The sequence below is a fragment of the Pelodiscus sinensis genome, chromosome 13, assembly GCF_049634645.1.
Source record: "Pelodiscus sinensis isolate JC-2024 chromosome 13, ASM4963464v1, whole genome shotgun sequence".
NCBI classification, from domain to species: Eukaryota; Metazoa; Chordata; order Testudines; family Trionychidae; genus Pelodiscus; species Pelodiscus sinensis.
Window position 1 is genome coordinate 27,103,728 of NC_134723.1, and position 21,092 is coordinate 27,124,819.

The window sequence follows — 21,092 nt, forward strand, 5'->3', positions numbered from 1 at the left end:
CCGGTTGGATGGCCCAGGGCGGAGGGCCAGGGGCCAAACCTCGGTAAGCCCCAGCGTGATCCTTTGGCGGCTCCAAGGTGTGAGACCAGAGGCTGCTCCAGCGGTCGGAGGAGAGCAGGGGAACTCGGCGGACTGACCCGGCAGCCCAACCGCAGCCCCGGGGGGGCCAGGCTGAGCGAGACGGCAGAAGAGGAGAATTGGGGCGGGGGGGTATTTTAAAGCCCTCCCCATGGCATGTTCCAGAACCGGCAGGAGCAGGGGGCTGGAGCCCAGAGCAGCAGGAGAGGGGCCGGGGGCAGCGAGTCGGTGCCCGCAGCCTGCCTGGCTGTGAGCGTGTGCTGGGCTGCGCGCAGACTGGGTCAGTTTCGCTCCCGCCCGCTCTCTGGCCGGGGCGCAGCGCGGTGTAGCTGGGCTGGGGGTGTCTCTTTCGGAGGGGAGGTCGCAGCCCGAGCGGCGCGGGGAGAGCCGAGACCGCAGACCAGGCTGGGGGCTGCTTCCCCTTCCCTCCCGCCGGCGCCCTGGGGCCGCGCCGCTTGGCTGGGCTCGGCACACGCCCGGCGCTGGGGTGGGGAGCGCGGGCAGGAGTAGCGGGGAATGGGGGGCCCCGCACCTGCCGCGGCTCGTCTCCGCCGTGCCCGGCCCGGAGCGGATTACAAATGAGCGCCATGGACCGCCCGAAATGGACCGCGGGGACCTGCCCCTGTAGAGCTCCGAGCAGCGCCTCTTAGGTGAGTCTCCGGCTCCTGCTTGGCCGCTAGCCGGGGAGCAACAGATTGGAGGGGCCGGTGTAAGACTGCCGGGGGAGGGGGGCTGTGGTCTGGCCGAAGGGCAGGGGGAGAGGAAGCCAGGGCGGCAGCGCTCAGGTCTGACACGCCGGATTTGCTCGCTTTGGACAGCAGCCTCCATCCGCGCTCATCCGAACGCGCCTCCTGCCTCCCCTTTCCCCGGCCAGTTCCCCCGGCCCCGTAACTCTGGGTGTCGGTGGCGAAGGGAGACAAATCTCATCCCCGCTTGCCCGGGAGGCTCTGGAGAAAGCCATTTAGGGTAGAACGGCCGGGGCTGCCTGCTTTTCCCTCCCCCTCCAGCGGCTGGTCCAAAACTGCTTTTACGACCCCTTCCGTCCCTGAAATGCTTTCCAGGGCTTTCCAGTGATAGCATCTCCTCTCCGAATGGCCTGTCAATTAAGCATATGCCGCGTTAGTAGGAAGCAGAAAGGAGACTGCTTGTTTAGACCAGTTGCTTCAGGGATTTCTCCCCTATACAGATAGAAAATCGAATGAATCAGGGTAACAACGGGCTGCATTTAGTTATTTGGTTGGTTGGTTGTTTATTTTTGCAGAGGGGAGTTTATTACTGCAGAAGCGGCCAGATTGCCAACTGGTCAGATCAGAGTACAGATCAGGAGGCTATCAAAACTTGGAATAAAGTGCAGACTAACTGGCTTCAGTGCAAGAGTTTATGGCGATGCAGAGACTCTAAATCTAATGGCCAGTGTTTAATTTTAGCTGTCCATGCAGTAGATTATTGCATAGCTATGTCCCGTGTTAAATTATAATCTAGCTAGCTAGCTACCTATCTATCTAGTGAATTTTATAATAGTCTCTTCTGTGTTCATGTGATTTTACTTTCGATAGTATGTACAGGTATAAATTTATTTCACCTTATTAGATGGGTCATTTCTGTGACACACTGGTGAGTCATATCACTGATCCCCAGCTTTTAAAACCAGAATTGCTAATAGTGATGTCATATGAGGATGCTTTCTGCCATTACAGCTTCAAAAATAAATTTTCCACTATGAACCCCAAACTACATACATTACAAACTGTCAAATGCCTAACAATCAGTCAGATTCCCAGCACAACAAAACAAAGAACCATTCCTCCAGTTTCTGCTTCTCAAGAACTCACAGGAGTTAATTGGTATGATTTAATTCTAGTTGTTATTTAGCTGAGCTTTTATGTACTGCCATTGTAGCTATCTGTTATGATTAGTAACATTGATAATATTGTTTTATCTCAGGAATATGCATAGGATTCTGTAGAATTGTTGCGTACATTACCACTCACTTCTGATATATCCATTCCAATGATTTTCTATGAACTCCTACATTTTCACAGCTGCTTCAAAGGGTGTTTGAACTTTTAATTCACTCGATCACCTTCTCCCAACTTTTCTATTGCATAATTCAACTATTTTGTATGGGAATCTTACTGCTGGACAAATCCCAAATTGAAGCAGGCTTTGCATTAAGTGGAACCTTTGTAACAAACGCTCTTACGTAATGCAAGGTCCTGTATGGTGTGTAAAATGGAAGAGAATGGAAGAATTTGGGAAGACGGGTGGGTCATGTGGCTAAGGTGTGTGTGAAGGGGAGAAGTCAGGAGTTTCTATTTCCAGATGTGTCAATGACTTCCTGCCTGACCTTCAGCAAGTCATTCAGACTCTCTGTGCCTTGCTGTCCATCTCTGTGAAATAGGGATAATCATGCTTAGTCCCTTACTTCAGTCCTGGGAAGGAAAAAGCTACATCAATGTAAATAGTTATTATTCCCAAAATGCTTTTTGGGAGCTAAAGGGGGACCCACATTGTTAACTCATTAAGAATGTGTAGACAAATATATTTTCATACAGCTGGCAAATAGACAGAAAAGTCCACTTTCCTGAATATTAAACTCAAGTAGGAATTACTGGGCATCATTTACAAGAAGAAAATGACACAAGCAGGTACCAAGAAACACGTAGTTATTTGTTCACTTCATGAATATTTACTCCCAACTTCCCAGTGTAGAACTGCTGGATAAATATCAGCTGAATCAAGTTCAGGTCGTTTGCATTTCAGACCATCTAGCTCATAAATGTTGAATGTATCTATACACAGGAGCATGCACATGTCTCTTGGCATTAACTTGGCTTATTGTGAACCTCTTAGATACCCCTCTCTATCATGTTATGACTTATCATTTTATCTGATTTTTAAAAATTTTGAAATGTAGATAGCTGAGATCAATAAGCTATCTCCGAAATGTAAGCCTCCATAGACAATGACAGTGTAATTAGAGATATTGTTACCAGGAACATTTTTAGTGATAAAAACTTAAAAAAAAGGCCCAGGTGTTAGCTTTCTTCAAACTATGAAAAGGAACTAGATGGGAAGTGGCTCGAATGTGAAGTATCCTACAATTGACTTTGATTTGACATGCAAACACACAGAACATTCATAAAAATTCCTTAAAATTTTGCTACTTTCTCAAGAGATTATTTATTTTTTATTGTCTATTTCTTGTCTCCCTTTCTCTTGGGTATATTTAATTTACAATCTAAAACTGTTCATCTATTGAATTATTTACTGGATATTTAAAATACCTCATTAGTTTCTTAACCTTCTCTTGTTTTAAATTAGATGTCCACACTAGTTTCTGCTCACAATTGCATCTCAGAGATACTGAGTAACACAAAATCCTTGGATTCTTTCATTTCTTGCAAAGATTTATTTTTCAGGCAATCATAAAGAACATCCTCAAATGATTAGTACTGATGTCTCCTAATTATGTGGATTTTTTTTAGTAGGCAAAATTATAGTATTGTCATCTCACTGAATAAGGGGTTTTACTCACAACATGATTGGCCTGGATTCTCAAGGTTGCAGGTCTTGATAACTTATCTCAGAAGAGGAAGTTTACTAAAAACAATGTGCAAATAATTATCTTCACAATAGACTGAATAGTTTGATAATCACCACCCAAGTGTAGCTAAAATTAGGACAATACTGTTGGGATTATTGTTTTAACTATGGTAGCATCATTTGCACAAAGGTGAGCCAAACTCTGCTCACAGTTATACTGGTGTAAAACCAGAGTAACACCTTTGATTTATATGTTTAGTCCAGATAAAAACCAAGATAACTGAAACCAAGGGACTTATTATGCTGTTGATTTTTCAATAACATTCCCCATTAATATCAATCAGGCATTCTGATAGCAAGATACTATCCAGAATTTAGCTCATTGTCAGCATATTCACAACATAATACTCTTACCGATGGCTCACACATCAGAATTCAAAGTAATATGCTAGTGAGGAAAGGCTGTTGAATGACTCAGTTGAATGTAGCTCAGAGTAAACAAACATGTAAAGCATTTCTGACAAGAGAGAGAAAGGGTGAACATGAAAGATCAGACAAAGCTAAGTTCAAGGACAAAACATTTGTAGCAGAACTCATCAAATATAGTGGAATCAAGTCATCCAAAGATGCAGGGGAAGATTTTCCATTACCTTTCACCTTCTTCAGTGAGGAGCAGCTGCTTAAAGTGAGTGCAAAATAAAGGCACAACACTACTAAATCAGAACTGTCTACTCAGTTACGCTGGTGGGCAAGTACTCTCATATTGTCTTGTTGCAAATAAGTACATAAGGACCTCGAACCCTTCGACCATGACAGTCTGGAGGACAAGGGGACAAGAAAGTGACTTTAAGCTTCCTAAACTGGATGCTAAGCTGGTCCCTGGCACAAATTAGAGCTACCCATAGTCTATTTTAATTACTGCTGGCTACCAAGGGCTCTCATGAGATCCTCCATCAGCCACAGATACTGTGATATAGGGGGCCCTCCCCTTTCAAGTGGATACAGCTGAATATACTTGACTGATTAGGTTCAACGTTTAAGACATGGGACAGTTAAGCCCCCGAGTCTAAGTGAGTTCATTGTATTATCCCTTTTATAGTTCTATTATCCTTTTCAGCAGGAATAAGATCGGTTCTCTGAGCCTTCAGGCTTCAGGCTGTACAGGATCCAGGAGGAATTGCCACTGCTGGTTAAGGGAGTAATGAACTGGTAACTGGGGTTTAAATTGTGTGGGGAGTGCACAGGGCTCCCTCCTTTGGCTTGCAGGAGCAGCACTTTCCCCAGTGCGTCCCTTCTTGCTTGATACATTGAGAGCTACTATTCCTGTTTCAGTAGCTTCCCTTCAGTGCTTAGACCACTACTGTCAATGTGCTTAAGAAATGGTGTTGTGAGGTGTCCGAGGGTTGTTCAATATTACACGGTGGTGCCACAGAGACACTGAATGCTGCAGGAAAGCAATGAAGAGTCTCTCGACAAAGGCTGCTGCACTAGCGCTAGTGTTTCTTGTGGCATTGTGTAGGAGAGGTTGTGAAAGAATGAAATGAGCTGAAGTTGGGAGACACCCAGGTAATTCTGCATGTGTTCTTTGTATGTAATGTATAGGCAGTACCAGATTTACAATGGTGCCACTGGTGTGATGGCGCTAGGCCCATACTCAAAAGGGGCCCTGGCCCAGCCGGCTCACTTGTGCTATGTCCAGAGCAGTTGGTTCCTCTCCACTCCTTTGCTTCTCTCTCCCTCTATTTGCTCCTCTCCCCTGGTGGGCCAGGGATTCGCAGATCCCCAGCCCTGCTTGCCAGCTCCTCCCCACCACCTGACCTAAGTTCCTGCTAAGCTGCACAGCCTCCCTTTAAGCCCCATGCAAGGGCTCAGGAATGCAGTGGAGAGAGATGCCTCTCTCCAAGCTGCTGCAGCTGGCAGGGAAGCGGCTCTCCCTGTTGGCCCCAGCAGGGAGCAGCAAAAACATCTCCTCCACTGTGAGCACCAGTGCTTGGCGAATACAGCTGGGTGGGCTCTGGGGGGCAGGGCTGCTCTCTGCTCTTGGACTCTTCTTGGGAAGGGGATACATGCTCCGCACTGGATCATCAGGGCCTGGTGGCAAGGCATGGGGGAGTGGGTCTGTGTGTGGGATGCTGGGATGTGAAAAGGTGGGATGCTGTGGGCAGTAGGGGAGGTTTGTGCATTTTTGGGTAGTGGGGAGTCTGTGTGAGGTGCTGTAGTTTTGGTGGCAGGGCAGTGAGGAAGGATGCAGGACAGTGGGGGTGGGGAAGATCTGTGCAGGTTGGGCTGTGGTAGGGTCTTTGTGCAGTACTGAGCAGTTGTGATGGGACTGAGGTGGGAGGCTGCTGGGCAGGGGTGATGGGGTTCAGGGTACTGTGTATTTGTGTGTATGTGTGGGGGGTGCTAAGCATGGAGGGTCAGGGGGTGTTAGGAAGGAAGGTTGTGTGATGTGGCATGGCCGCACCCTCACAAGGAAGGGGTATGCTGGCAGCACAGGGCTGGCCAGACGAGTGTGCTCCTGGTGACTGCTGGTTTATAAACAGTGTCCTTGCGCTGTGTGGAGCAAGACTGCCCCCCACTGTGCCGTGCCCCGTTGCTTCGGCTCTGCACCTTGCTCCAAGGACCGAGCTCCCTGTGCCATATTCCATTGCCCCCATAGGGGCCCACAAATGTGCGTGGAGCCTGGCCCACAAAAACTTAATCCGTCCCTGTGTAGGCCTCAACCTGTGTTTTTCCTTGTACGCCTTTCCTCAGAGTAAAGCAACTTTTGCATATTTACTGACAACTTCATGGCCAGGAGAGAAGCCCACGTTCATGCAATAAGTTTGGTCAGAAAAGATTCTTCAGACAAATCTGCGCTACTAACAATTATGGGTGTCTCTATAGCTGTCTCACTAGGACAGAGATCCAGTATTATTTGTGCAATCTTTCCCCCTAAGTGTTTGAAAACAGTTCCCAAAATCATCAGATATGATTGTTGCTGGGTCTCCCATGTCTGTCTCTCTCTCTTCCTCATACTTCAGTTCAAACACAGAGATGATGCAGGCACATTGGCAGCACAAAACAGTTCTCTTTTTCTGCAGGAAAGGAAAGGAGCTGGTGAAATAATATTTGTCGACTGCTTTATTTGTTGAATTATTCATTAAATGAGGGGACTATTTAACCCTCTGTCATGGGCAATCATGGGTTAAACGTGGCAGGTGCAATGACGTCATTCCATTAAGCGTTCCTAATAAAACTCTGTAAACATCAAATATGGAACGATCAGTGATCTTGCTAGAAACCGGCAAGAGACTTATGAATGTGTCTGCATTTCATAGATGGGTTAGTCATCCCAGCAGTCATTTCCTGTGTCCACATTCATCTTCTGTAAAGCTCTTGAGATCCCTAGGGGTGAAAAACCTTTATGTGGGCATGAGATATAAGAGCTAATTATTATATTATGGGCAGAGTTCAATGTTTCAAGGAGCTTTCTCATCACTTCCAAACTCACTTTGGTCTTGTGACTTTGTTCATTTTCAATTGTTATTAATAAGAATTTGCATTGCACTAGTGCCTGAAGCTCCAATTAGGGAGCAACCTCTATCATGCTAAGCTGTGCTGGCTGTATTTTTTGGTGCAGTGGGTGAAATAATTCTAATCTCTCCTTCAGTTTCTCAGAGCTTTCCCATTTGCCTTTGCCCTACATTATGAAGGGGAGGTGCCTTTCTGTCACTTGGCCTGTAGCTGCAGTTAATTCTGGTGACTAGAATGTATGATGGAATATTAGAAAGTTTCAGTCAATGAAATTCTCAGCAATGTAACACATTTCTGGATGGAAACAAGAGCAGAGTGCTTAGATAACACAGTGGCAGGTACCTTAGATAGATGAATTGTTAGGATGACAGTTCCTCATCAGACTGTCTTCAGCCACCTCATCGCCTCAAAAGATCAAGCTAGATGCAGGAAAATGGTCACTTTAATGAAACTGTCCTATCTGCAACAAAAATTCTGTGCTCTGTTAGGCAATTCACCTACTGTGGGCTCAATCCTTATTCACATGACTAGTCTTTACTCAGTAGAGCAGCCCTATTGAAATCACTGGGACTTCCCCTGTAAGGATTGCTCATATAAATAAGGGGTCACAGAGTTGGTCCCTGGCAGAAGATGAGATTTGAAAATATATGTAGCTAGAGACCTGAAGGTTCCTCAGAATAGGAAGAGCAGGTTGAAGAAAGCTCTCGCACCAGGAGAGTAGCGATTACATTGAGGGAATAAAAGAGAGGACCATGTTAGGTTAATAGAGGGTAGTGGAGAGGGAAAAGATGAATGGGGTTGGCTGGGGCAAGGCCATGAAGTGTTTTAAACGTAGGGGCACAATTCTAGACCCAAATCACCTCCTTCCTTGTAAAGCCTTCAGGCAAAGCTTGGTGAAGTGTGGGTTGGAAGAAGCAGGTTGTGATGGATCGGAGGAGTGCTGGCCAGCACCTGGTGACTAAGGGGTTAAACACAGATAGCTAGCAAGGGTGTTGGCGGGGAGCCAGAAGAACCAATAGGGATAAAGTGCTGAAATTTTAATTGTATAAGATACCTTGCCTGCTTTCTTTGTGTGGAGAAGTTAAGCCAGGAGTTGAGGGACAGAATGATTTAAACCCAGGCAGGACTACCATGCCTCCAGGGAATTTGGGGCATGGAAGTAGACTGAACCAGGAAGGGATTATGAGTAAATAAAGGGAAACATGTATTAAGTCATGATTAGGGCATTTTTCTTTATTTTTGTGATTTGGTTTGAACTGCTCTGTGTGATTCTATGCTTCTCCTTCCTCATTCACTACCTAAGAGTTGCTCCAAAATATTTTCTGTTTTAATTTGTTTTACTTAGTTGCTATATAACACCTAGCAATCAATTATGGTTTATCAAGTATATCTTTTGTTTTGTTACTAAAAATCACTTTTTAAGGAGATGATTTGATTCTTTGTGTCCTGGAAAGGAACAGGGGCTCTGTGTGTGTGTGTGCGTGTGCCTGCCTAAGATAAGCAGTCATTTACCAGAGACTTCATTTTGTTTTTCCTTTGTTTTTCAAGCTCACTTGTGGTAAATTAGCTTGGGGTTACATCTCTGGAAGAAGTCCAAGTGCTTCTTCCTGGGTTCAAGAAGAAAGGGGTTTACTTTGTTTCACTTGGTGGTGGTAGCTACCCCCCCCCCCCCACCTCCAAGTTCAGTAAATCTGTGACTCGGGGGATTTTTTTTTTTAAGCAGAGCCTATAGTGGCAAGGTATTTAAGATTTTTGCAGGACCCCCCACCTTTTGCACTAAGCGTGCCAGAGTGGGGAACAGCCCTGACACAGGTGAAATTTCCATGTGAATCCTCTCAGCAAGAACTACCACATAACCTCTGGGGCTGTGTCTACTTTGGCGCCATCTTGCGCAAATACTCTTTAATAAAGTATGTGCGCAAGAGAGCGTCTACACTGGCATGTGCCTTTGCACAAGATCATCCGTGCCATTTTAGCCATCGCACTTTCTTGCACAAGAAATTCATGTTGCCTGTCTACACTGGCCTCTTGCGTAAGAGGGCTTATTTCCGAGCAGGAACATCATAGTTCTTGCACAAGAAACACTGATTTCACACATTAGAACGTCAGTGTTCTTGCGCAAGAACTCCCCGCCAGTGTAGACAGGAATCATACTTTTGTGCAAAAGCGGCCGCTTTGGCGCACGATTGCACCAATATAGACACAGCCTGGGAGTGCAAGGATTACCCTCCTTAGAGTTAGAAAAACCACAGGGTCCATACTCAAACTTTGTGGATCCAGGCAGATCTGAAGGTAACTGAGAGGCCAGGGCTGCCCACCTAGAGGCTGTGTTTCCACACCTGCTCTGGCTCCATTCATCCTGATCCCTGACAGTGCTACATTGGAGGTCACTAAAGGCGAATCTCATGGCTGCAGGATCCAGAGGGCAAACATAGTAGAGCCTCAGACTTTATTGTCTTTTCTGGGGAATCTCTGTGTGGTTGCAGGAGGAAAGGAGATGATGTTCATTGCCCCCCAACACCAGTATGGTCCATTCGCTCCTCCTGCTCCTGTTCCACCCAGTATCCACTCCTCCCCCTGCATCAACCTTGAATCCCACATTTGTGTGTCAGCACACAGAGACTCCCCTTTGTGTGTGGTTGTATGAGGAGCCCACTGAGCCATTGTCGGGGCAGAGCCATCTGAGCCACTGTCCTGCTTGTAACAGGGCAGGACTCACTACTCTGACACCTCCTGCTGGTGGTTCTGGGAATTAGCTCTTGACCCCTCCAATCCACCATCAGCTAGTGGTGTTACACCTGCTGTCACTGCTATCTTTACTGTTTGGACCCACATTGCTCCCCAGACCTTGGTATCCTCTTCTGGGAATAGCCCTCTGGCTGTACACCACTCAGTTTTCTCTCTCCCCTTCCAGTGGACTGACCATCTTCAGTCCAGATATTTGCCTCTGGGACAACTGCAGTCTCCAGTCTAGAGACTCCAGGCCTGCCCACTATGCTCGGTCTTGACCCAGGAATGCATTAGCCGGCACCCACAGACAACTCCTCCTCCAACTTCTGCTGCCTGTTTCCCTGGGATCCTTTCCCATAACCCCAATACCTCCTTTGCCCTTCATTTCAGGGCCTCAATCAGGCACCTAGTCAGGCTCCTGGTTGCTTCCTGACCCTTCCCAGCATCATTCTGTCAAAGGTATTCCTCCCCTGACGGCCTGTCCTTCTCCCTTGCACTCCCAGGAGAGATTGCCTATGTTCTCCTGAGCAACCTTTTTTAAATGGACCTGCTTGGCCCTCCCTGCCTTCTTTACAAGCCTCTTTCCTACTGGCTCTCTCAGTACACACTATTCCCATTGGCTGGGATTCTGCACAGCCTCTCTGAGGGCTGCTTTAACTCTGCTGTTACCTTTGTGGGGCGACTGCCCCACCGCAATGCTCTTTAGATTAGAAAGGACTTAAGGGTGCTCAAAGTTGGGGTCTAAAATGATTGCGTAGATCATACAATGTGCACCACTGATCAAAAGCTTTAATGGATATTTGAAAATATGTTGAAATCTGTATTTTGCAGATTGGTAGGGCAGGTGTGCTTACTGGCAGGCTTCTAGTGGTCCTGAGATCACCCTAAAGTGACCAACAGCATCTTTTTAGATATATTTTGTTCTTATCTGGACTGTAGGGATAATGTGCAAGGATTTGCATGTATGTGTGTGTGTGTAGAGATATGCACAGCATGATGGTTTTATTTAGAATTCATGGCAAGGAAATGGGAGGACTGGTATGTAACACTCTCAAAAGCTTCACTTTTACATTTATTTCCTGTAGTTTTCCAGTGGCTCCCTTTGTAACTTCATCAAACAGGCTGGTTAGCTGGTGAGTAGGTGCACCTCCTGTCAAAGACATCAGTATAAATATAGGCAATTGGCAACCACATTATCTCTAGGCACAAAGTCTGATTAGGGAAGGTATCCCCGGCCAGAAATAAACAAATCACTGTCTCTGAAGTCACTATGAACCCATGGCTGACTGAAATAATGTTGGAAAATAGCCTCCATGTGGCCATGCAAGAGTGAGTTGGCTGTAAGTTAGCTGAGATGAGAGAAGGGAGGAGGCATTATTTATAGGTCCTTTGGCTCTCTGTGCAAGGTCCTCTGTCTAACCACCAGGCAAAAATAGATTCCCTGTGGTGGCCATATGTCTGTAGTATAGGTCAGTAGGACATGAAAAAAAAATATTTGGAGGCTATTTGTGCCCTTCTGCAGACCTGTCCTTATGGAAGAGTCATGTAATTTCTCTGGTGAGCAGAGCTGTGGAGTATTAACACCACCTTCTAGGAGACTATTTTGGTTGTTTTGCAAAAAAATTCAATACTGATGAAAGTGCCAGAGCTGAGAACCTGGGAGACTGAAGTACTGTGGGAATCCAAAGAGCTAGTGTATGACAGGTAATATATTAATGGTTTTATAGACTGCTCTATAAATAAGACTGAGCTGGAGGGATCCTTTCTACAATTGGGATGTTGGCTGTTTCTCAGAGCAAAATACTGTTCCTATCAGAATCCCCATCAGTAGCCATCTCTGGCAGGAGTGGTTAATGATGTAACCAACACACCAAGTTTGGTGATGAATCCTGGTCCTGCCCCATCTGAAGCACACATGCATATGCTATGAAGAAGTGTTAATTCTTGCCAATTAATCCTTTTGCGTTGTGAACCCATGTCCATTAAAAACTGGATTGAGACCACCACCTTGCTTTATGCCAGTCACCTAGCAGCTACACACTGAGGGTGTGTCTAAACTACATGGCTCCATCGATGGAGCCATTAGATTAGGCTGATCGGCAAAGAGAAATGAAGCCGCGATTTTAATAATCGGGGCTTCATTTAAATTTAAATGGCTGCCACGCTGAGCCGACAAACAGCTGAACAGCTGTTTGTCGGCTCAGCGCACTAGTCTGGGTGCTCCCGTGCCGACCTGAAAGCCCTTTATCAACCTCCCAGTTATGCCTCGTAGGATGAGGTTTACCGGAGACGTCGATAAAGGGCTTTCATGTCAGCGTGGGAGCATCCAGACTAGCGCGCTGAGCCGACAAACAGCTGATCAGCTGTTTGTCCGCTCAGCGCAGCAGCCATTTAAATTTAAATGAAGCCGCGATTATTTAAATCGCGCCTTCATTTCCCTTTGCTGAACAAACAAATCTATATGGCTCCGTCAACAGAGCCATGTAGTTTAGACATACCCTGAGAGATTGAACGCATTTAGGTTTATAAAATATTTTGAAATCTCCCAATGACTAAAGAAGTGTTATTATTTTGTTTGTAACTTGGGCCAAATTCTGTGCATTCTGAATCAAATACAGGGTTGACTTACACACAGGCAACTATATTGATGTCAACGGGGTTGCAGCGTGGATGGGTCAGTATACTGTTTTTCCCTCGCTCTAAATCTGGGACTATCTGGTACTCAACAGTGAGAGATTCAGTGATAGAGGAGCAAAAATTGACATTTTATCATGTCTCTGAAAAATATGTGCTGGAACTTCAATATCAAGGTTTCAAACATGAGGTATAAAGCTAAGCCAACACAATGCAAGGCAGCAGCAATTAGCGTGACCTTTCAACAATATCAATATATATTAATTAAAGAGCTTTATAATGGCTCTGCCAAGGCAGACAAAAGTTCCGGCAATATGGCAAAACGGTTATCTTAGGAAATAAATAAAACAAGGGATAAATAAAAAAAACAATAAACAAACAAACAAATAAAAGCCATTAGCTTTTTGTTTTCTTAGCTGCTGACGGGAACTTGACAAAGTTGCTGTTCAACACAAATCAGTAGAAGAATAGTGCAGTCCATGGTACAAAGCATCACTGGCAACGATAGCTGCAAAAGACGTTAGCTTGCACCCGGAAATCATCAGTCTGGTTGGCTGGTGATGTACATAGGTACTTTGCAAAAGGTATCCCACTGCTCTTATTGTGAATCTTTAGCCTTTGTGGGTATTTCCACCCCACAACCAGAGAGCAGTAGCAGAATCTGGGTCAACTGATGTGGACTCAGGTTGTGGGGCTAAAAATGACAGTGTAGATGCTCAGGCTGGACATGGGGCTCTGATGCCTGGTGAGGCTGGAAGGGGTTTGCAGTCCTGGCTTGTACATTTACACTGCTATTTTTAGCTCTGAAGCCTGAGTGTCGTGGGCCCCTCTTAGTTAACCTGTGCACTGACACTTGCTGCTACGGTTTTGGTTTTTTTTTGCTGTGTGGACATACCCTTAGAATTTGTCTTGTAAAATGACAAGGTCCAATGTTAAGGAGAGGGTGGGTGCAGCTTTCATTATAGAAGCAGCTGGTACTAGCAGATCTGAATTTTATCTAAAAACTGCACTCACAGTCAGTTCACAATTCCTGCTAGGGACGTGTTCACCATCTTCACCTACTGGGACCCAGTCATTTTCTGTGACTGGGCTGAACAACAAGTCACATGGGCCGTCCCCAGTTTTCAGGGCAAGGCACCAACAAAACTTCATGAGCCCTTCCTGGGTCTACACATTTCAATGGCAATGACGTTCACTTCCTGAGGCTAACACAGCAACGATCAGGGACCAGGAAGATACAGGGCCACCTCCTGCAGCTCTAGATGACCTGGGATCAGGGAGGGAAGGAAAAGTTGATACTCACCAATGTGGGGAAGGATTAGTAGGGAATCGTGGCTTCCTGTCTCGCTGCAGCTCCTCCAGGCAGATGCAGGAAGAGGAGCTGAGCAGATCTGCTCACCGCAGGGCGGAATGGTTGCATCAGACTGGAAATAGCCACTATAACTTATTTTATGGTCTATTCATGGATTTGAAAAATCAGCACCGGTTCAGTTAGTCTGTCTGGCAGTGGTGACGTGGGGCGGTGCAACATGCTTTCCGCTGTTTGCTACTAGATCTGCCTTTCCTGTGCTGTGGCTGTCTGGCTGAGAAGAGGTGCTCTAGGCTGCACAAAGCCGGAGATGAAGGGCCTGATCCAAAATGTGCAGAAATAAGTCACCACAATAATCCGTGGCCTTTGCTGGGTATGAACGTGCTTTGCTGGATGTTAAAGATCCCTTTGCTGCATCGCAAGTGGGGACTGGAAGCAACGATTCCTATCCTCCATTCCATCCCCCTGCTCTCATTTGTCCTCATTTAGCTGGATGACTCCTTTCTTGGAGTCTTCATGGCACGACAGCTCTGTGGGAATCACAGCAGCCGCATGCATGTTAAGGATGTGTTCTAATTGTCCTTTGTATCTTCTTGTTCTTTCTGGAAGGCAGCAATAGAAAACTGGTTTATATACAAATGGCACAGAGTAGGCAGATTTACACTAATGGAGCCAGGCAGATTTACACCAACATCTGTTTGACAAAAGAGCTGTATTTCCTGTATCTTAGTCACACTTGTTCGAGCTCCTCATCCTACTTGGTCCCTGGGTTAAAGAGCTAGAAATCTGGGGCTCCGGCCTCAGCTACAGAGTGGAAGGCAAATGCAGCTCTAAGCTGTCTATCTTCTGCTATTGATCCTGGGTCTGGCAACAGGTCAAACTGCTGAGGGAATTCTCAGCAGCTATTTAGGCAGATTTAAGATCCCTTTGTATTGTTCTGATGGCACAAGTGAAACTTGGGCCCAATCCAAAGTTCATTGAAGTCAATGGAAAAATGCCCATTCACTTCCATGAGTATTGGATCATATCTCAGACAAGGGGTGAGAATTTGGCTCCAGGTATAGAATACAGAATGTTCCTTTGTCTAGATTGTCTTTCTTACTAAAGTCTCCATGATTTATTTTCACTTTGTTATGGTTTGAGTAGCTAGCGGTGCCACCAAAATAGCGGTGTGCAAATATTCAGAGTGACTGTGGGGTAGTTCTGCTGTAATTGCTCAAGTGTCAGTACCCTGTCTCCAGTTTGAACTCTTCTTTGTCCCTTTTGCAGTAGTCAAATGAAGTGAGGGAGGAAAAGATCCTCTTTGACACGCCTCTCCTGCCAAATCTTTCTAACAGGATCCCCAGCCATGACACAGGCCCCTGTAGGGCAGAACAGGGCTTGGTAATTTTATGCACTAGCAGCTGTGTGGCTAGAAATATATTTTCCCCCAATCTTTCAGATGATAAGCATCTTTCAGTGACCCAGGACTATGTGTGCATGTGTAGAGTGTTAGCAGATGATGTGTAAGTAACAGCATCTCTGCAAGCAGCCTTCTTTTCCTTCCAGGATGAGTGTTCAGGTTCACTCCAGCACAGTCAGTGCATATTTATAGGCTGCAGGATAAAAGTGAGTGGAGACCGTGTGTGTAGATTTGCACTTTGACTGACTAAGGGGAGAAAGAATAAAGCAGCCAGTTCAGGCACTGCCACATACCCACAGCATCTGCAGGTCCAGCAATCCTGCTGCACAGACCTTTTCATGCCAGAGCACTTTGACAGTCTTTTTTAAATAGTTATTTCATTTAGTGCTGATGAAAGGTATTTAGCAGCCCTAGAGACTGAATTCCTCTGTTTGTCCAGAGATTAGGTACAGATAGGCAAGATTCTCCTTTCCCTCAAGGTTGTGTCTACACTGCAGGCTTTTGCTGGCAGAGAGTATGCTAATGAAGCACTCATTAGCATTTGTTGTGCCATCATTTGCATATTCTCTGCCAATGCTTTTTGCGCAAAAGGTTTTTGCGCAAAAACAAGCAGTGTAGATGGGTCCATTTTGCACAAAAAACCCCTTTTGAGCATAGGGTTGCCAGGTGTCTGGTTTTCGCCCGAACTGTCCATTATTCCGGTCCCCTGTTCGGTAAAAAAAAAAAAGAAAATGCCGGACATATGAAATGTCCGGTATTTCCTGTTTCCTTCAGACGGAAACCTGGCAGGGACAATTTCCCCCTGCTGTGTCTGGCGCGGAAGTGAGGAGCACGGGGCCTTTTTTGTTTGTGTTTGCTTAACAACTTTGGTCTTCCTTTTTTTTTTTTTTTTTTTTGCTAAACCATCTGGCAACCCTATTTGCCCAAGATCCTTGGATTTTTTTTTGTGCAAAACAGACACATCTGCACTGCTTGTTTTTGCACAGAAACCTCTTGCGCAAAAAGCATTAGCAGAGAATATGCAAATGATGGCAAGACAAATGCTAATGAGTGCTTCATTAGCATATTCTCTGCTGGCAAAAGCCTGGAGTATAGACATAGCCCCACAATGCCACAGTCCTTCTCCTCTGAAGGCAGTGCTGGACCAAGCCATACTTGCACCCTGGGCAGCGGGCGCACGCGCGGCCCCGCCCCCGGGCGCGTGGTGTCTGATTGACATGGTAAGGGGTGCCGCACCCCTGGATGAGTGGCACATGTGCAGCCCTGCCCCCGGGCGCCAACCTATGTGGGGTGCCTTATTGAAGTGGTAAGGGGCACCACGCGCCCGGGCGCGCAGCGTATGCCTGGCCGTGTCCCTGTGCGCACAGCACCCCTTACCACTTCAATCAGGCGCCCCCCATAGGTTGGCACCCCAGGCAACTGCCCGGGTAGCCCCCCCTTAATCTGGCCCTGTCTGAAGGACTCCACCCATAGATCTGAGAAAGTAATTCAGTGTTGATGCCCCATTCAGCTCTTAGCCTCCCAACACAAGCCAGATGGTGTTTATATTACGGACCCCAGTCCAGTAGGAAATGGAAACTAGCCTGATTTTACAACTGTCTCCTTTATTCTGAAGTATTTGTTCAAACACATTTCACCTGTGGATGGCTAACAAACTGTTTGGGGTGGGCTATTTGGTGTTTATTTCTTTGTGCCACGTGAAGGAAAATCCAGGCTGCAAAGTGGAATTGTTGATCTAGCAGGAGATGTAGTCTTGTTGTTGATCTGAAGCAATGCCCCAGTATGGTGTTAGAGGACAGAGGGTTGCTGTAGGCACTAATTTCCAGGTGGAAAATAAAACTTGGTGTCAAACATTTTACTGTGTTTTTTGTAAAAATAAGTGGGTGTTAGGTTGGACAACCTCCTACATTCTGCTTATCAAAAGTCCCTTTGAAGATGACATTCTATGCAAAATTCTTTGCTTCCTGTATTAATTGCTTGTGGAGAGTTGCTGCATAATTTTCAGCTGCTGATGCTTTCTGGCTCCAAGTTGATTTCCTTTTATTGGTAAACAAAATGATTCCCCATGGATCTAAAACTCTCTGAGATTCTTCTGGGTGAAAGATGCTCTGTAAGTATAAGATATTATTATTGTATTTTAGAAAATTAATAGAGCTTTGAAATTAAGCTACATACAGCCTTGGTGGGAGTCTATGCAGCTTCCTTCTGTTCCTTAAATCTGCTTCACTGTTAGCATTATGGCACTATAGATGTTTGCACATGATGATACAAGTAACTAGTTGTACAGTGGTTGGATTAAGTTAACCTTGACTAGGTATTGGTAGGAAGTGAGGTTTGAAGGTTAGACTCAGTCCATCAAGGGCCTTCAGACTAAAGTTTAAGGACGTGTCTAGACTACGGGGTTTTGTTGACAAAAGTGGGCTTCTGTTGACAAAGCTATACCTGCATCTACTCTACTACCGAGTTCTGTCGACAGTAAGTAGACAGCATGCGGCAGTTTTGTCGACGGCGGTAAACCTCATTCTACGAGGAATAACGCCTTTTTTCAACAGAGTTATGTCGAAAAAAGGCGCTATTGCATCCACACTGTGCTTTTTCAAAAGAAAGTGTCTAGACTGTTGAAAAAGCAGCTTGCTTTGTCGACAGAACGGGCTGTATTCTAGACGCTCTTTTTCGACAGAGGCTTTGTCAACAGTATCTGTCGACAAAGCCTCTGTCAAAAAAAGCCTGCAGTCTAGACATATTCTAAAAGACCAGTGATACAAATATAAAGTTGGAGTCAGTCAGAATCAGGCCTTCTGTGCACTTTCTACTGAGGATCACAAAGGGCTTGACAAATTTGTATAAGTTAATTAAACCTTTAAGAGTCCTCTTGGGTAAAACTGCATTTTCAACTCCATTTTACAGATCAGGAAACAAAGGTATAAAAAGCTTAAGCAACTTGGGCATGTTCATGCGGAAAGTCTATGGTAGAGCCAGAACTAGGATCCACATCTCCTGCTTCCCAGTTCTCTATCGCTCAAGAGTATTGTTTTCTTCCCTTTATGAATTCAAAGCAAAGCATGAAGGAAGCTTACACAGAATTTGTGATGGATGAATTCCCATTTTAATCATAGCCCCAAAATACACAGTGTGCATTTGCTAGCAATAAACAAGGAATCAGACTCCATGTTAGAGGAGAATTCAAATTCCAGAAGGCTGCAGGGGGAAAAAAAACCCAACCCATTAACGGCACACAGAGATTAACAACAAAAACCATCACAACAGGCTTACCCATGTGACAGATGTAGTCAGGAACTGTTTAGACTAGAGCATTTAACATACACCCAGTGTTAGACTGCAGTTGACAGTTGGGAGCAGGAGGCAGAGCAGTGTGGTGTGCCTTCATTCCGACCGCCCATTAAGCAGGTAGGAAGCACTCTCAAGTGGATCATCTGTAATGTGAAGGCTAATCTTCGGCAGTTGGCGAGAAAAGGCATTCCTGCAGGCCTCAGAGACAATGGTGTAAATCTAGAGTGACTCCAGTGGCGTGACATCAGTAGAAAATTGGTTAAAATGAAATCAGAATCAAGCTTTAGCGTTCCATTTTCTTTAAAATGAAAAAGGTGTAGGCAGCTCGACAATGCAGAAAAAAAAGTCTGCAATAAAAAAAAAGGTGATTTAAAAATATTGTGACTTAAGAGTAAGCACCAGTTTGCCTCTAAATTAACCAGCGTGTAAATGGTCCTGTTGTGGTCTCATTTAAGTTCAGTATTTTTTTTTATCTTGAGTTGTGGCTGTCCTGTTGCTTTTCTGCTGAAGTCTATATGGATTGGTTGCCATTGTCAAGACAATGTTGGTCCTAAACAGAATCTACAATACGTGAACAATTAATGTAGAAAATATCCTCTTCCAGATGAGAATTTGAAGACTGTTTGGAAGCTGTCACTGGAGTTTGGGATATAACGCAGAAAAAGATGTTTGCAAATATTAGTTTAAATTCCAAATGGCTCTGCAGTCTGCCCATGTCTATTCACATGAATGTTTGGGAAATGGCTGATCTTTGCATGAATGCTTGCCATCATTATTTGCACAGTTTGATCAGACCTGTCCTCAACTGGCTACCTAGAGGAAAACCTGACAGCTAATCACATTAAATCAGCTTATCATGTATTTGTAGTGCAGTTAACTGTACAACTAGGTGAAATTTTCAGCCAAACCTTTTGTCAGGTAAAAACACAGATTCAAGCCAACTACTCTGAAGCATTTCGTGAATGTGTGGAATTTGCTTGATTGTTTTGTTTTAAAAAAAATCAGAAAAAAATCAAAATAGTCAATTGACATTTTAGCAAGAAAAAATTACTTTTCATTTTGAAATTTCCTTCCCTTGAAAAAAATAAAAATAGAAAAGCTCAAAATTGAAACAGAAACATTGTCTATCATCCCAGATTATATTTTGTTTATCCAAAATGATTTTTTTTAACTTTGATGAACCAACCATTTTCATTTTAGGGTTGACCCCAAACAATTTTTTTTCCTCCTTGCTTGTTTGGAATTGTCAATGCACTACACACTCAGCTGTTCACACAGCTCTCATTAGCAGACCTTTCTGTGACTGGTTAGTCCAGATCAGGATTTAGGGGGACCTTGTATAGTACCACTGTGCAGCACAAACAGTGTTCAGTTAGCAAGTGAGGGAGAATTATCTGCTCCCGGCTGTGTCCAGTGGTTTCAGTAAAGAATCCCTTTTATTTTTATTACAACTGAACACTATCCCTTCCTTATGTAAGCGGGGGGAATGGTCCTGCTATTGTGGGGAACTTTCCTGGCTTCTGTACTACCCCAGTGAAATGGACCAGCGAAAGGATCTGAATCCCCACTCCCACTTCTTTTACCCAAAGGCCTCCCTGACCCTGAGGGCTCCCCTTCCACTCTCCTGAGAAGCAGAGTTCTCAAAATCCCAACAAGGCAGGGCCCAGGTTTTCTGGGGCTTAATCTCTGAGCTTGTAGTCACTTAGGCTGTGTCCAGACTCAGGGGTTTTTTCGGGAAAAGTAGTCTTTTCCCGAAAAAACTTCCCCTGCGTCCAGACTCAAGCCGCGTTCTTTCGAAATAATTTCGAAAGAACGTGGCTTTTCTTTCGATGGCGGTAAACCTCGTTTCACGAGGAAGAACGCCTTCTTTCGAAAGTTCCTCTTTCGAAAGAAGGCGTTCTTCAATGTAAATAGGGCTTCCTCGAAAGAGAGCATCCAGACTCGCTGGGTGCTCTCTTTCGAAAAAGCGGATTGCTCTTTCGAAAGATCCGCCTGCAGTCTAGACGCGATCTTTCGAAAGAGGCTCTTTCGAAAGATACTTTCGAAAGAGCCTCTTTCGAAAGAAGCCTGCAGTCTAGACATAGCCTCAGGGCAGGGGCTAAGGTGTCCCCACTCCGGGTGCTCTCTTCACACTGGATGCTTTCGTGACCCACTGATCATTATGTACAGTTCAAAGCAAATACAATGTATTACTGTAAACAGCAACTGATTACACCAGCTCCTAAGATGGTATCGGAAGCAGGCTAGTTCTTTACTCTTTTAATTCTTTGTTGTAGCTCATCATCAGAGGCCCTGAGTCACTTTGGCAATGACTAAGAAACATTGCAGTGCCTGTGGTGATACAAATGCCTGGGGACATATGTGAAAACTGGAGCTTCTTCAGGACCTCCCTGGACAAACCATATATGGCTGAACAACCATGTGGGAGTCAAAGTGGCCTCACTTACTTGGATTAGAAGGTCTTTGGGGAAAGGGGTCATATTTTTGTTATGTGTTTGTAGAGCAACTAGCAAAGTGGGGTTCTGGTCCATGAATGAGGCTCCTAGGAAACACCTCAGAAGAAATAACTAACAATACACTGAATAC

At 45.2% G+C, this 21,092-nt stretch overlaps 1 protein-coding gene across 1 annotated transcript in view; it reads left to right on the top strand.

The window, feature by feature from the left end:
* Positions 1-263: 263 nt before the first annotated feature.
* The window catches only part of TRPC5 (transient receptor potential cation channel subfamily C member 5), a 157,631-nt gene continuing 136,802 nt past the window's right edge, over positions 264-21,092 (top strand). The window contains exon 1 of the mRNA XM_075940904.1: positions 264-728. The gene's annotated coding sequence lies outside the window, so the exon portion shown is untranslated. The remainder of the gene's footprint in view (positions 729-21,092) is intronic.